This window comes from Homarus americanus, unplaced genomic scaffold (genome assembly GCF_018991925.1).
Source record: "Homarus americanus isolate GMGI-L3 unplaced genomic scaffold, GMGI_Hamer_2.0 scaffold59446, whole genome shotgun sequence".
In the NCBI taxonomy this organism is placed as follows: domain Eukaryota; kingdom Metazoa; phylum Arthropoda; class Malacostraca; order Decapoda; family Nephropidae; genus Homarus; species Homarus americanus.
This window is the reverse complement of record NW_024745259.1, coordinates 111994-127500: the sequence shown is the minus strand read 5'-3', so window position 1 is coordinate 127500 and position 15507 is coordinate 111994. Positions and strand designations below refer to the sequence as shown.

The window sequence follows — 15507 nt, the reverse complement described above, 5'->3', positions numbered from 1 at the left end:
GGAGGGGAAGGGAAGGAAGGGAAGAAGGGGGGGATGGGACCTATTCTAGGTTGGTTATTCATCCGGAACTTTTCATTCGTCTCAGATACCTGCCGCCAGTAAGATAGACGGCCGGCCATCTTTGAATAGTGGATAGGTGGATAAGAGGGATTATATGTGGATAGTGGATAGTTGAAGGATATATTTATAGAGTGGAGAGATAGGAGGGTGGTGGGGGGGTTATGCTAATAGCTCAGATAAACTTTAAGAGAAAATGTAAATATGAGAAGGAGGTCACTGGAGGCCGCCTGGAGGTTCTAGAGGTCACTGGAGCTACCTGAAGGCCACCTTAGAGGGAAGCTAGAGGCCACCTGTACGTCACCTCGGTCTACCTGGAGTTTACCTAGAGGCCACCAAAATTCAACTTGGAGGCCACCTGGAGGTCGGGAGCTAGAAACATGATGAAAATTGTATTTGCTGGCTTTTATCTCTCAACATGGAAGTCATAAATCCCTCTTTATTTTTTCCTCGGTTGATTTAAACGTTCAATAAATTTATCAAAGAAGAAATATATCGTAAAGGAATAAATATATCGCGAGAAGACTAACCTAACCTAACCTAACCTAACCTAACCATAACCTAACCTAACCTAACCTAACCTAATCATCACGTCACACAACGAGGCCATTAAACCTTAACTACCGACAATAAATATTAAGGGGATAATTTTTTTCCGTCATTTTCGAACGCTTCTACGAACGATTATAATTTTTGTCTTTAAAGATTTTACGATACATTTTTCCTGACTAAAATTTATAGAGACGATAAAGGAATATTTATTGTGTTTATGGAAAGTACAAATGGCGGGAAAATTTATTCTTGGCGCGTAAACTTTTTTATGGGGGATTTTTGAACGCAATTGTTTTTTTTTTTTAATAATTTTGAAGGGTTTATGTTTTTAATAATTTTTATATAAAATATCCCGCTAAAATATATACTATATTATATCCCGTTAACTTTATTGACATACAAACGGACAATAGACGTCTAATTGCCACTGTATTTTTCGGTATAATGAACGTATATCACAACAGACTTTTAAAAACTTCTGATAGAGTTTGTCTAGCAATTAATATATGAAAAAAAGATTAAATAAAAAAAAAATAAAAGTGGAAAATAATAATAATTCGTTAATAGAAGCTTAATTATTTGAAAGGATCATAATTTAATAATAATTACCTAATTTGGGGGTCATTTATAAACGCGCATCCGAGAGAGAATTTAAAAACAAAACAAAATTCTTACAGAAAAAAGTAATTTCCAGTAATTTCTATATAAAAACTATCCACAAACTATACAAACAGACAATATAGCTATACTCCTCGACTCTACATCCAAACACAAGCAATTTTTTTTCAGAGATTTTAAATTGTGTAAAAAAAAAAGAGATAGATGGTGGTTTTGGAACCCTCGCGTGTAGGTTGCCAGATGTGTATTTTGTGTTTTATTTACCTCTGTTTATTTTAATTTTATTTATTTTTATTTATTATTATTTATTTGTTTATCATTAATGGTTCCAGGGTCTCCAGTTAATCGATAGGCCTATTTTATTTTGACAGGCCTAGTTTATTTAGATATGCCTACTTTCAGGAGTTCCCTTAGCTTAAAATTAAACCCTCCCTACCCTCATTTCAACTCCCTTCTCCACCCTTTACCCATAATTTAACCCCTCCCTCACCCCCCCTTAGTTCAACCCTCCCCCCCTTAGTTCAACCCTCCCCCCCCTTAGTTCAACCCTCCCCCCCCTTATATTTCTGAATAATGGGTGAAGGCGGAGCAGCTGGTGTAAGGTGTTCAGGGACAAATAATGGGTGACATTATCTGTATGAGGCAGGAGGCGTCCCCAGTTCATCCCCATACTTACTGCCCCCATGCATTTTCTCACCTTAATAGGGAGGAGGGTGTGGGGATGGGTGGGAAATGGGGGTGGGGGGGGGATTGGAAGGGTGAATGGGGATTATTTAGGTAGGGGATGGCGAGTCTTGGGGTGGGGAATGGGGAAATTGGGAGTCTTGGGAGTTTAATTGAGGAATGTCAGGTATGTGGGGGTAGGAAATGGGGAATATGGGTAGATGACTGTAGATTGAATAATACTACAAAATCGTCGGTAATATTCTGTATTCTCCTATTGGTCGATTGATTCTGTAATATCTCCTCTTCAGCCAATAGAAATCTCGGATATTTCCTCACAGTTCCGACCTTTAGGCTGTAAAACTTTTCCTAGAATGAGTTTCGATATTTCACGAGTCATGATGATGATGGTGGTGGTGGGGATGTGTGTGTGTGTGTGTGTGTGTGTGTGTGTGTCTGTGTGTCTATTTACATGGTTCAGTACACACACATCCACTTTTAACTCTAATTGTACAGTCCCTTTCACTTGTGCGTTTACAGGGGCTTGTCGTCATATAAACATTCCACAAATTAATAATCATTGAGATAATTGTTTTAATATTGTTTTAATTTGATTCCACAAAATGTTTCCTATTGTGAGTTTACCTTCTGTCGGCTGTGAACAAACACAAGGTTGCCTCACTGCACCAAACATGACTGGCCCCCTGTAAACGCACTTGTGAAGGGGACGGACTGTACACGTCGCTAATTCTTATGAAATTGTGAAGTTATTAGAGAAGTAATTAAAGTTTGTTGATGTGTTATTGTATGAGTTATTTTGTTATTTATCGTTATTTTGGGGGGGGTAAGTATTGTTCGGTAAAGATTTGAATATTACTCTTCAAATACCGGAATATTCAACCACAAAGACCGGAATATTACCCCCCCTTAAAACTCGAAGTATCACTCCCCTTAAATCCCCCTCCAAAATACTCCTCCTCAAAGACCAGAATATGCCTCATCAACACACTCGCCCCGTACACCTTTATAGTACCCACAAGAGGAAGATTCCCCAGGTAACTAATGGCTTGATACGAACACTCCATCAACACAAATATTCCTCAAACACTCCACCTCACTCCACTTCACTCCTCCTCACTCGCTGATCAATATCCACACCGAATTATCCGGTTTAAAGTGAATGGATAATCTCTTGAAGGCTGGTCGATGGAAGTTTGTCATTCAGTGTGTGTGTGTGTGTGTGTGTGTGTGTGTGTTTAAGTTTATTGGACCTCTGTTTGTATCTGTACCTGTGTTTGTGTTTACCTGTACTTGTACCTCTTTATATTCTTGTATCCATACCTGTAATATATCTACACCTGTAATTAAACCGGTCAACTGTAGCTATACCTGTAATTTATCCCCCTCCCGCACACACACACACCTGCATTTGTCACTTTATCTGTACCTACTGTTCCTGTGTCGTGTCATGAGGAGTACCATGAAATTAAACCTTTGTACCTATCACAACAAAGTCTCTCTCTCTCTCTCTCTCTCTCTCTCTCTCTCTCTCTCTCACTCAATAACATCACTCGGAGAAAACACAAAATATATCCCAATTCATTTTCCAAAATAGCCGACAGCGACGATTTTTATTAATATATATATATATATTTTTTTACACAAGAAATGTAAATACACGAGAGCTGGACTTTGTAAATTGTGTTTTACGTTTACAGCACACGTGTGGGGGAAGTGATTGTAAATTCGATAGGGATATTTTTGTTCAGTGTTGTTGACGCAAGTGTGAAATTCTGGAATCTCTCTGAAATGTTAGTGATGGGTAATGTTTATTTAATTTGTGTGGCCGAAAATATTCAACAAAATAGGAGTTTAAAATTTCGTCCATATTAGAAAATATTTATATGATTTTATTTTTTGCAATTTGTCCTTCATATGTAAATTGATACATCTAGGAGAGGATATATACAGCATACATATGTGTACTGTATATATTATAAAGACTATGTATATGTATTAGTACTGACTTATTAACATAGCATTTGTAGAATTAATATTTGAGTTTATATCTCCTGATTATATGACGCATGTTAACGCTCTGTAACTTATAGAAGTACTGTAACACATATAGAGGCACTGTGACACATATTAACACACTGTAACACATAATAAAGGCACTGTAACTCACCGTAACACATATATAGGCACTGTAACACATATAGAGGCACTGTAATACACATTAACACACTATAACACATATAGAGGCACTGTAACACATAATAAAGGCACTGTAACTCACCGTAACACATATATAGGCACTGTAACACATATAGAGGCACTGTAACACACATTAACACACTGTAACACATATAGAGGCACTGTGACACACATTAACACACTGTAACACATATAGAGGCTCTGTAACACACATTAACACACTGTAACACATATAGAGGCACTGTAACACACATTAACACACTGTAACACATAATAAAGGCACTGTAACCCATATTAACACACTGTAACACATATAGAGGCACTGTAACACATAGAGGGCATCATACTAGGTGTAGTAACGGCGTGTGTTGTGTTACAGTGACGAGGTTGGTAGGAGGCGACCCTGTGGAGTTTGGCAAGTCACAATACGTCCTGCACCTCCCGGAGAACAGCGCCCCACGCCTTCTGCTGCACCTTACTGCCCGAGTCCAGCCTCCAGGTAGGTACTGTCGTGGTTACTGCCTGAGTCCAGCCCTCAGGTAGGTACTAGTGCGACTCGTCAGTAATGGCTAGTGCGACTTGTGAACAGGGCTGTGCACTTCTGAGGGCCGAGTTGGAGAGGGGCAAGGAAGATATCCTGAAATTAAAAGAAGAGATAGCGAGGATGAAGGAAGAAACGAGACAAGGGAAGCAGGTGAATGACGAAAACTCAAGAGAATGGAAGGTTGTAAGGAGAGGGACGACCAAACTGGTGGTGAGAAAAGACACCAAGGAAACGACAACAACAGCTAAATGTACCAACTCTTTCAGTCCTTTGATTGACGAATTGGACGTTAGTATAGTCAGGGACAAGGCTGACAAGGGAGGCAAGAAAATTTTGATTGTTGGCGACTTGCAGGTACGGTACATGGACAGAGCTTTTTGCGGAAAAGATAAACATAGAATGAGGGTGTGTTTGCCAGGAGATGGGGTGGGGTATATAGTTGACAGGATGGACAATATCTTGTCTGGTAATGGGAACAAACCCATTATCTGCTTCAGTGCAGGAGGCAATGATATTGGCCGGTGTAGGAGTGAGGAGCTTCTTGATAAGTTCAAGACAGCTATAGAACGTGTTAGGTCTAGGGGAGGGATCCCTATCATATGTGGTGTCCTGCCGAGAAGGAGAGTTGGCAATGAATGGTTGTCAAGGGCCGTTGGTGTCAACGGCCGTCTTGACAGATTTTGCAAGTCAATATCAGTCCCATTCATTGACAACTGGGACAACTTCTACGGCAGAAGGGACCTTTATGCTAGGGATGGGGTGCACCTGTCTAGGGATGGAGTGGCTACCCTGGCTGGGACTCTCGAAAGGGCAGTCCAAAAGATGTCGAAGTCTTTAAACTGCTAGGGGAACATGTGAGCACGAGGGTGGAGGAGACTGCAGTGGGAGCGGGTAAACAAAGTGAAAGGTTACAGGGAAATAGTGTTAGGAATGACGACAAAACTAAATTAGACAGCGAGTTAAAACCTAAACGCGGCAAAGGGAGGACTCAGAACACGACTAACTTAAATGTCTACTACGCCAACAGTAGAAGCATGAGAAACAAAATGGATGATATTAGGGCCTTGGTATGTACCGAAAAAATCGATATAATAGCATTCACTGAAACATGGATCAACCTAGACTCACGTGAGTTACCTGTCGAATACCAAATTGCAGGTTACAAATTATTCCATACCCATAGGCAGATTAGGAAAGGAGGCGGAGTAGCAATCTATGTCAGGGATAATCTGAAGTGTGAAATAAATAAGGAAATAAAAACTGAGCGGAATACAGAGACAATTTGGATAGAATTAATCGACGGTAGGAAAAATTAATCACAGGAGCAATATATAGACCTCCCAATCTTGATAGCGTCAATGAGCGACATATCTGGGATGAAATGCGCAGGGCTTCCATACACAACAAAGTCTGTATAGTAGGCGACTTTAACCTTGGCCAAATAGATTGGACTGACCTTATGGGTAACTCAGAATCAGAGGATTTTCTCGAGACGATCCAGGACTGTTTCCTAAGTCAACATATAACCGAACCCACATGGGGTAATAATATACTCGATTTAGTTCTGTCAAACAGAGAAAACCTCATTAGCAATGTCGAGGTAGGGAACGAACTTGCAAACAGCGATCACAAAGAAATTCGATTTCAGTTAGATTTTCAGGGCAGACGTAAGGAAAATTCCACTAAAGTACCAGATTTCAGAAGGGCAAACTTTGACAGTTTAAAGAGGCAGCTGAGAGAGGGGGTGTCGCACTTGGCCTTGAACCTGACAGATGACACTGACCTGATAACGAGATCTGAGATTGCCGAGTTCCACCACAATTTAAATAATGAGTTACTTAATGCACAAAGGCAGAACATACCATACAAAAAACTCAGATCAGACAACAATGACCCTAAATGGATAAATAATTATTTAATGAACATCATTGGTCAAAGGAAGGCTATAGGTAGAAGGATAAATCGTGGCGAAATTTACCTCCGGGATTATTATGAGGTATTGGCGAGTCGGGTTAAAACCGAGATAAGGAAAGCCAAGAGGAATAATGAGGTAAGGATAGCAAGGGAGGCAAAGACAAACCCCAAAGGATTCTACCAAATGTATCAAACTAAAACACGAGAAAAGATTGGACCAATACGGCCAGATACCGGCGAGCTCACTGATAACGACGGAGAAATGAGCAATAATTTGAATAAAAATTTTTCAATAGTTATCACCACCAAAAATTTAAACATGATACCCGAGGCACCGACTCTATTCAGAGATAGCGAAGAAAACAAATTAAGCGAGATAGTAGTGACTAGTAACGATGTTAGTAAGCAAATAGACAAACTAAAGCCTAATAAGTCACCTGGTCCTGATGAGATATTTGCCAGAGTATTAAAGGAATGTAAGGAAGAGCTTAGTATGCTCTTAGCAAAGTTGTTTAACATGTCCTTAAAAACAGGTGTAGTACCAGAATCCTGGAGGATAGCGAATGTAATACCGATTTTCAAGAAGGGGGATAGATCACTATCCTCTAACTACCGCCCAATGAGTCTAACATCAATAGTAGGCAAATTACTGGAAGCAATCATTTCAAACTCTATTCGAAATCACCTGGAGAAGCACCGATTGATCAATGATTCCCAGCATGGCTTCACAAGCGGACGTTCATGTCTAACTAATCTATTAAGATTCTTTTCATCAGTTTTCGAATCGGTGGACGAGGGGCACAATTATGATGTGGTGTATCTCGACTTAAGCAAAGCCTTCGACAGAATCTCCCACGAAAGACTAATTAGAAAGGTAGAAGCACATGGCATCAAAGGTAATATCCTTAAATGGATTAGGGCGTGGTTACAGGACAGGAAACAGCGAGTGAGCATTAATGGCACCAAGTCCCATTGGAGCAACGTCACTAGTGGAGTTCCCCAAGGGTCAGTACTTGGACCATTATTATTTATTATATACATAAACGACATAGATATCGGCATAGACAGCAACATAAGTAAATTTGCTGATGACACTAAAATAAGACGTGTTATTAAATCTGACGAGGACTCTGCAAAACTACTTGAAGATCTAAACAAATTTTTCGAATGGTCGGAAAAATGGCAGATGAAATTCAACGTGGACAAATGTAAAGTACTCAGTATAGGAGATGTAAACAGGGAAACCAGTTACCAGATGAACAACAATGCCATAGAGAAATCCGACTGCAAGAGAGATTTAGGAGTAATGATAAGTAGGAACCTTAAGCCAAGTAAACAATGTGTTTTTGCTCGTAACAAGGCTAATAAAGTACTTGGGTTCATACAAAGGAGTGTTAGTTACAAGACTAGCGAGGTCATCCTAAAACTGTATCTTGAGCTTGTGAGACCACACCTGGATTACGCAGTTCAGTTCTGGTCACCGTATTACAGAATGGATATAGAATCCCTGGAAAGAATTTAGAGGAGAATGACAAGACTAATCCCGGGCATTAGGAACCTTGAGTATAGAGACAGGTTAAAGCATCTTAATTTGCACTCCCTCGAGAGTCGTAGAGCGAGGGGCGACCTGATAGAGGTGTATAAATGGTAGTCAGGGCTAAACAAAGGGGATATACAAAGGTACTCAAACTATCCAACCAGGAGCGAACTCGTAACAATGGTTTTAAATTAGACAAATTTAGATTTAGGCGTGAAATAGGTAAACACTGGTTTGGAAACAGAGTAGTGGATGAATGGAACAAGTTACCAAATATCATCATTAACTCGAATACGCTGAATAGCTTCAAACATAGGTTGGATGCTCATATGAGCAATAGGGGTTGGGTGTAAACGGGACTGCCCAGTATGGGCCAATAGGCCCGCTGCAGTTTCCTCCATTCTTATGTTCTATTATTTTACGGGAATTACCCCACCCGAGCACAGGTCAAACGACCCACAACGGAGCCTGGGGGGCGAAAAAAAAGAACGGAAAGAAATTGTAGATATAGAAAAAAAGGTTATACTGTATTAATCTACACCACGAAGATGCCGGAAAACCAGCTTTTTAAAGTGAGACAGATTATAAGAGCATGGAAACACAGGAGAAGGCAGAGCATTCCACAGTTTGGCTGTGTGGAAGGAGGTACTATAACGGGTTATTCTCGTGTGACCGACATCCACGGAGAAACGGTGGGCACCGCGGGCAAGACGTGTGTTACGAACCCACGGCCTTGCCAGCGGTACACAGGATGCCAAATCCACTGAACATTGCCCGTTAAAGTACCTGTAAAAGAGAGAGTGTGAAGCAACATTGCGGCGAAGAGAAAGGGAAGAGAGATTGTCGACTAAAGGAGGAGAGTTAATAAGACGAAATGCCTTTGATTCCACCCTATCTAATAGTTGGACAGAAGAAGAGCCACCCCAGATATGAGAGCAGTACTCCAAGTTAGGACGAATGAATCCCTTATATACTTGGAGCAACTGCTCAGGAGTGAAGTAGCTGCAGCATCTGTACAGCATTCCCAACTTTCGGGAGGCAGCTTAAGCTATACTAAGGATGTGTGATTTCCAGGACATATTGGAGGAAATGGTGAGGCCTAACATATTTATTTCAGAATTTGGGAGGATGATAGCGTCCTGAAATGTAATTGGTGGGAGATCGTCTAATTTACAATGTGTAATTGGTAAATATTGAGTTTTATTACTATTGAACTACCAAGTTTGTATCTCCCCATTCAGAGATGCTGCACAGATCCGCATTGATAGAAGTAATGATATCAGTTCTAGAAACAGATCTAGTTTGAGAGTTAGGAGGAAGGGGAAAATGTGAGGAAGAGTGAAGAGTAGAATCATCGGCGCAAGAATGGATAGAATTAGTTGTAGTGTGAAGTAAATAAATGATAAAAAGAAGGAAGAGAGTTGGTGAAAGAACAGAACCCTGTAGGACGCCACTATTGGTAGAGAAAGAGCGAGAAATCGATCCCTCGACAACAACTGCCATGGATCGTTTCTCAAAGAAGCTAGAGATGAGAGAACAAAGTGGGGGAGAGAAACCAAAAGAGGGAAGTTTAGATAGCAAAGACTTGTGCCATACCCTGTCAAATGCTTTGGAAATGTCGAGGGCCACGACAAAAGTTTCCCCATAATCCCTAAGAGAGGATGACCAAAGATGGGTGCAATAGGAGAGCAGATCACCAGAAGATCTCGCCTGACGAAAGCCATACTGGTGATCCGACAAAAGAGAAAGGCGTTCAAGGTGGCGGAGAAAATGGGAGTTCAAGATAGTTTCGAAAATCTTAGAGGGGGATGAAGTTAGGGCAATGGGGCGATAGTTAGAGGGATTAGAATGGTCACCCTTCTTCGGGATGGGCTGAACCAAGGCATGCTTCCAAGAAGAAGGAAAAGTTTTGGTTTTAAGGCAAAGGCGAAAGAGGCGAGCAAGCACAGGGGCCAGGGCTTCAGCACACTCCCTCAGAACACGAGGGGGTATTCCGTCCGGTCCATGCGCCTTACTCACATCCAACCTGGATAACACACCGGCAACCCTGCGAGTGGCGATTATAGGAAAGTGCATAGGTTCAGTAGGAGGTGCTGGGGTAGGAAGGATAGAGTGGGAATCATCTGAGGTGGAATTAGAGGAGAATAAGGTGCCAAAGAGGTTGGCTTTCTCAGGGGGAGAGTTGGCTATAGAGTTATTGGGACGGAAGAGGGGAGGAAAAGAAGGCGTGCAGAAGTTGTTACAGATGTTTTTAGTTAAGGGCCAGAAGGATTTACTAGAGGAAAAATTAGTCAGGACAGCGGTCTTTCTTTTAATAAAATTTCGCTTGGCCCTACGAAGAATAGTTTGCAACGATTACTAGAAGTAATGAAAGAGGTGTGGGTAATAGGAGAGGGAGATAGTTTCATAGTTCGATATGCCCTATCTCTCACCCTGCAAGCAAGAGAGCAGGAGCGATCAAACCATGATTGTAATGTGAAAGTTTTGGTAGAAGATGGGATAAATGCACTCATACCGCCCTGTATAACCCCAGCAATGCTGTCAGCACATACTGAGGCGTCCCGAGTGGAAAAGCAACATTCATCCCAGGGAAAGTCGGTGAAGAATTCTCGCAAGGATTGCCAGCTTGCCCTCCGATAGTGCCATAGTTGACGTTTAGAGGGGGGTGGGGGAGGTGGTTGTGCCCAGTTTGATTTAATAGAAATAAGGTTGTGATCAGAAGACCCTAAGGGGGCAGAAATTGAGTATGAATAGTGTGAGGGATTAGAGGTAAAACAAAGATCAAGAATGTTAGCAAGTTGATCGTGTCGATCAGGAACGCGTGTAGGGTGTTTGATTATTTGTTCCAAATCATTAAGTAGGGTAAAAGAGAGTGCCTCAGCTCCACCTGGGTCATCCCTTGCAGAGCCAAGCCACTCTGTGATGTGTGTGTTATTATTATTGTTGCGTTGTTGTTGACGCTACCTAAATTGACTGTTGGATAGACAAAGATAGAACAGGCAGACAGCAGACAGACAGACATAGAAGCAGAAAAAACACAGAGATAGAAACAGACAGACAAAGAAAGACACAAAGATAGACAGAAAAATCCCAGACATAGATACATAAACAGACAGACAGACAGACAGACAGACACACCCCTGGATCACCTTAATCATCACTTACCTGGCTCTTAATAACCGGCATCTCACCTTAACCGGCTAGATAATCCGGCAATATACCATGAGACTCCACCTTTAATGTTGCCGATTTTCCCTCATATCCGACACGTTGGTTAGGTGAGGTGAGGTTAGGTTAGGTTAGGTTAGGTTAGGTTAGGTGAGGTGAGGTGAGGTGAGGTTAGGTTAGATGAGGTGAGGTGAGGTGAGGTTAGATGAGGTGAGGTGAGGTGAGGTTAGATGAGGTGAGGTGAGGTGAGGTTAGGTGAGGTGAGGTGAGGTGAGGTGAGGTTAGGTGAGGTGAGGTGAGGTTACATTAATTTGGTCCTGGACGCCTCACCTTGCTCACACCTCTTTGTTATACTACAGCTGAACGATATCAAGTGACTTGTTTTTAGTAATGAACGACGTGTGTGTGTGTGAATATTGTTGTATAGATGTAGATTTGTCCATAGAATTAGCATAATGAAATATCCTTTGCTTACTGATGAGAGAGAGAGAGAGAGAGAGAGAGAGAGAGAGAGATTTAAGCTTTACAATAGACACATATACAATTACACAACTCCCTCGACACCAATACGACACAATAAAATAGCCTGTTGGGGAGACCGGTTTATGGTGTGACCCAGTGAGAGAGATATATATATAGACAGACACAGACAGAGGACACACACAGACAGAGGGACTTTACAGACAGAGGGACACGCAGACAGGGGACCTCACAGTGCCTAGCGACGTACCCAGCTCTGGCACAGCCTCCCAGGAGCAGTTCATGAGGGGGTGTCTGCAGCTGACTAATGTCGTTAGCCATGAATGGAAGGGCAGTTCACGATTGGCCAGTCACGCGAGATAGAAGGACTGGTGGGTGTTGATTGGCCAGTCACACAGGCAGGGGGGGAGGGAGAAAGGGAGAGAATGATTGAGGGAAGTGGAAGAGGTGAGGGGCGGAGAATGGAAGGTAGAATGGAATGGGGAGGAAGGGGGTAGAATGTGTTGGGAAGAGAAGTGAAGATAGAAGAGGGAAGGAGAGTGGGAGGGAAAGAACCAGGGAGGAAGGAAGGGAAAATTGGGTTGGGAAGAGAGGAAGAAAAAATGAGAAGGTTGATAAAGATAAAGAAAGGGAGAAAGGAGAGAAGAATAAAGAATGGGCGACAGAGGAAGGGAAAGAGACTCGGAATGGGAGGTGTGGTGGAGAGGTAGGGAGGCGAGTAGTAGGCAAGCAGGAAGGGGGATGGGTGCAGGAGGAGGAAGGAGATCACAAAGAAGGAGGAAAAGGCGAGAAGGAAGGAAAAGGAAAGAGGAGGAGGAAGGAAGGAAGGAAGGAAGGAAAGGAAGGTAGGATGGTGGGAGGGAGGGAAGGAGATGGGAAGGAAGGAAGAGGGGATGGTGGGAGGGAGGGAGGGAGATGGGAGGAAGAAGGAAGGAAGGAAGGAAGGGGATGGTGGGAGGGAGGGAAGGAGATAGAGGAAGGCAGGAAGAAGGAAGAGGATGGTGGGAGGAAGGAGATACAGGAAAAGGAAGAAGAAGGAAGGAAGGAAGAAAGGGATGGTGGGAGGAGGGAAGGGGAGATGGGAAAGAAGGAGGAAGAAGGAAGGAAGAAGGAAGGGATGGTGGGAGAGGGAGGGAAGGAGATGGGAAAGAAGGAGAAGGAAGGAAGGAAGGAAGGAAGAGGATGGTGGGAGGGAGGGAAGGAGATGGAAAGAGGAGGAAGGAAGGGGATGGTGGGAGGGAGGAAGGTCTCAGGAAAGAAGGAGGGAAGGAAGGAAGGAAGGAAGAAGGGAGAGGAGGAGAAGGAAGGAAGGTGGGATGGAAGGAGAGGAGATGGAAGAAAGGAGGAAGGAAGGAAGGAAGGAAGAAAAGGAAGAGGAGGAGAGGAGGAAGAAGGAAGAAGGTGGAAGGAAGGATGGGCCGAGAGGAGGAAGAGGAGGAAGGAAGGAAGGAAGGAAAGAAGGAAGGGAGGGAGGGAGGAAGGAAGGAAGGAAGGAAGGAAGGAAGGAAGGAAGGAAGGATAGGGGAGAGTAGGTAGGCACACATCTGGCGTCCACAGTTGGGTAAGAATTTACATATGTTCCGTCACACAAGCACACGAATACCAAGTGTCTCGCTGACTTCAAACTGTGGCCGAGCTTGTCTGTTAAACCAAGGTGTGGGGTTTAATTAACTGTGGCCGGGCCTGTCTGTTAAACCAAGGTGTGGGGTTTAATTAACTGTGGCCGGGCCTGTCTGTTAAACCAAGGTGTGGGGTTTAATTAACTGTGGCCGGGCCTGTCTGTTAAACCAAGGTGTGGGGTTTAATTAACTGTGTGGCCGGGCCTGTCTGTTAAACCAAGGTGTGAGGTTTTAATTAACTGTGGCCGAGGCCTGTCTGTTAAACCAAGGTGTGGGGTTTAATTAACTGTGGCCGGGCCTGTCTCTGTTAAACCAAGGTGTGGGAGTTTAATTAGCTTTGTGGCCGGGCCTGTCTGTTAAACCAAGGTGTGGGGTTTAATTAACTGTGGCCGGGCCTGTCTGTTAAACCAAGGTGTGGGGTTTAATTAACTGTGGCCGGGCCTGTCTGTTAAACCAAGGTGTGGGGTTTAATTAACTGATGGCCGGGCCTGTCTGTTAAACCAAGGTGTGGGGTTTAATTAACTGATGGCCGGGCCTGTTTGTTAAACCAAGACGTTGGTTTAATTAACTAGGATCTATCAGAGGCTATTAAAACCAGGTGTTGATGTAATTAAGTTCAAAAGATAATTCTCAAGGCTGTATTCAAAGGCGTTTAACCTGATTGTAATTATAACTTCACCTGAGTTTTTAATTACTGTATGAACACGACAGATATAACCTAACCTAACCTAACCATAACCTAACCTGACGATAACCATAACCAAACCTAACCATAAACTAACCATAACCTAACCTAACCATAACCTAACCTAACCATTACCTAACCATAACCTAACCTAACCATAACCTAACCATAACCTAACCTAAAGGTGATCAATACTAACTCAGCAATTACACACACAGACACACACACACAGACACACACACACACACACACACACACACACACACACACACACACACACACACACATGAAAAAAGTGTATTTGCTGTAATTCCTTGTTTTGTGGGGGAGGAGGAAGAGGTGGAAGAGGTGGAAGAGGAGTAGGAAGAGGAGAAGAGTGTGTGATAGCTCAATGGTAAAGCGGAAATGCGATTGAGAGAGAAGAGGGGGAATGAGAGTGAGAGAGAGGGGGAGAGAGAGAGAGAGAGAGTGAGTTGATAGTTGTGTAGTGTAGGTCTCTCTTTCTCTCTCTCTCTCTCTTTCTCTCTCTCTCTCTCTTCACTACAGCTACATAATCATCACTACACACAAGTTACTACATAATACATAGAAAATTACAGAAACTCTTTATGTAATTCTGACTGAAAAAAAAGAAACCCCCAGGTGCTTGTGATTATGCCCAGGTAAGAAATGAGGCTAATTAAACCCGAATGGAAGGTGTAATAATGCTTGGGTATTAATTGTCCACTTAATTATACCACCAATTATGCTTTTAACTTGTTGGTTTAAATAAAGAGTTTAATGATAGTGGATGATATTATAGGAAGTTAATGGAAGTATAATTTAATGGTAGTTTGAGTATTATAAATGAGAGAGAGAGAGAGAGAGAGAGAGAGAGAGGTGTAATCTTATTTATCTCTCTCTCTCTCTCACACACACACTGGGGAGGGGGGGAGAACAATGCTAACACGTCCACAAAGTTACCTGGACTGCATTACTTAATTAATTAACAGGTGTTGTAGACGTGACCCACCTACACCTGAGTGTGCGAGTTAGTGCCTCCTCCTCCTCCTCTTGTACCTCTTCCTCTTTCTCTCTTTCCTCTCCTTCTCCTCTTCCTCTCTTCCTCCTCCTCCTTCTCTTCCTGTAATCCTCCTCTCCCTGTTCTTCTTCCCTCTCACCCTCCTCTCCCTGTTTCTCTTCCCTCTCATCCTCCTCCTCCTCTACCTCTCCCCTCCTCTCCTCCTCCTCTTTCTGTATCTCTTCCTTCTCCTCTTCCTCGACCTTCAGTAATCCTTTAAGTCTCCCTCTTACCCTCCCTCCCCACCCTCCCTCCCTCCCCTCTTACCTTCCCTCCCCCTCCCTCTTACCCTCCCCTCCCTCCCCTCTTCCCTCCCTCCCTACCCCTTCCCTCCCCTCCCTCTTACCCTCTCCCCTCCCCTCTTACCCTCCCTCCCTCCCCTCTTACCTCCTC

At 43.0% G+C, this 15507-nt stretch overlaps 1 long non-coding RNA gene across 1 annotated transcript in view; it reads left to right on the top strand.

The window, feature by feature from the left end:
* LOC121878608 overlaps positions 1 to 15507 on the top strand; it is a 49242-nt gene that overhangs the window by 23968 nt on the left and 9767 nt on the right. The window contains exon 2 of the long non-coding RNA XR_006091183.1: positions 4487 to 4606. This is a non-coding gene — a long non-coding RNA (uncharacterized LOC121878608). The remainder of the gene's footprint in view (positions 1 to 4486; positions 4607 to 15507) is intronic.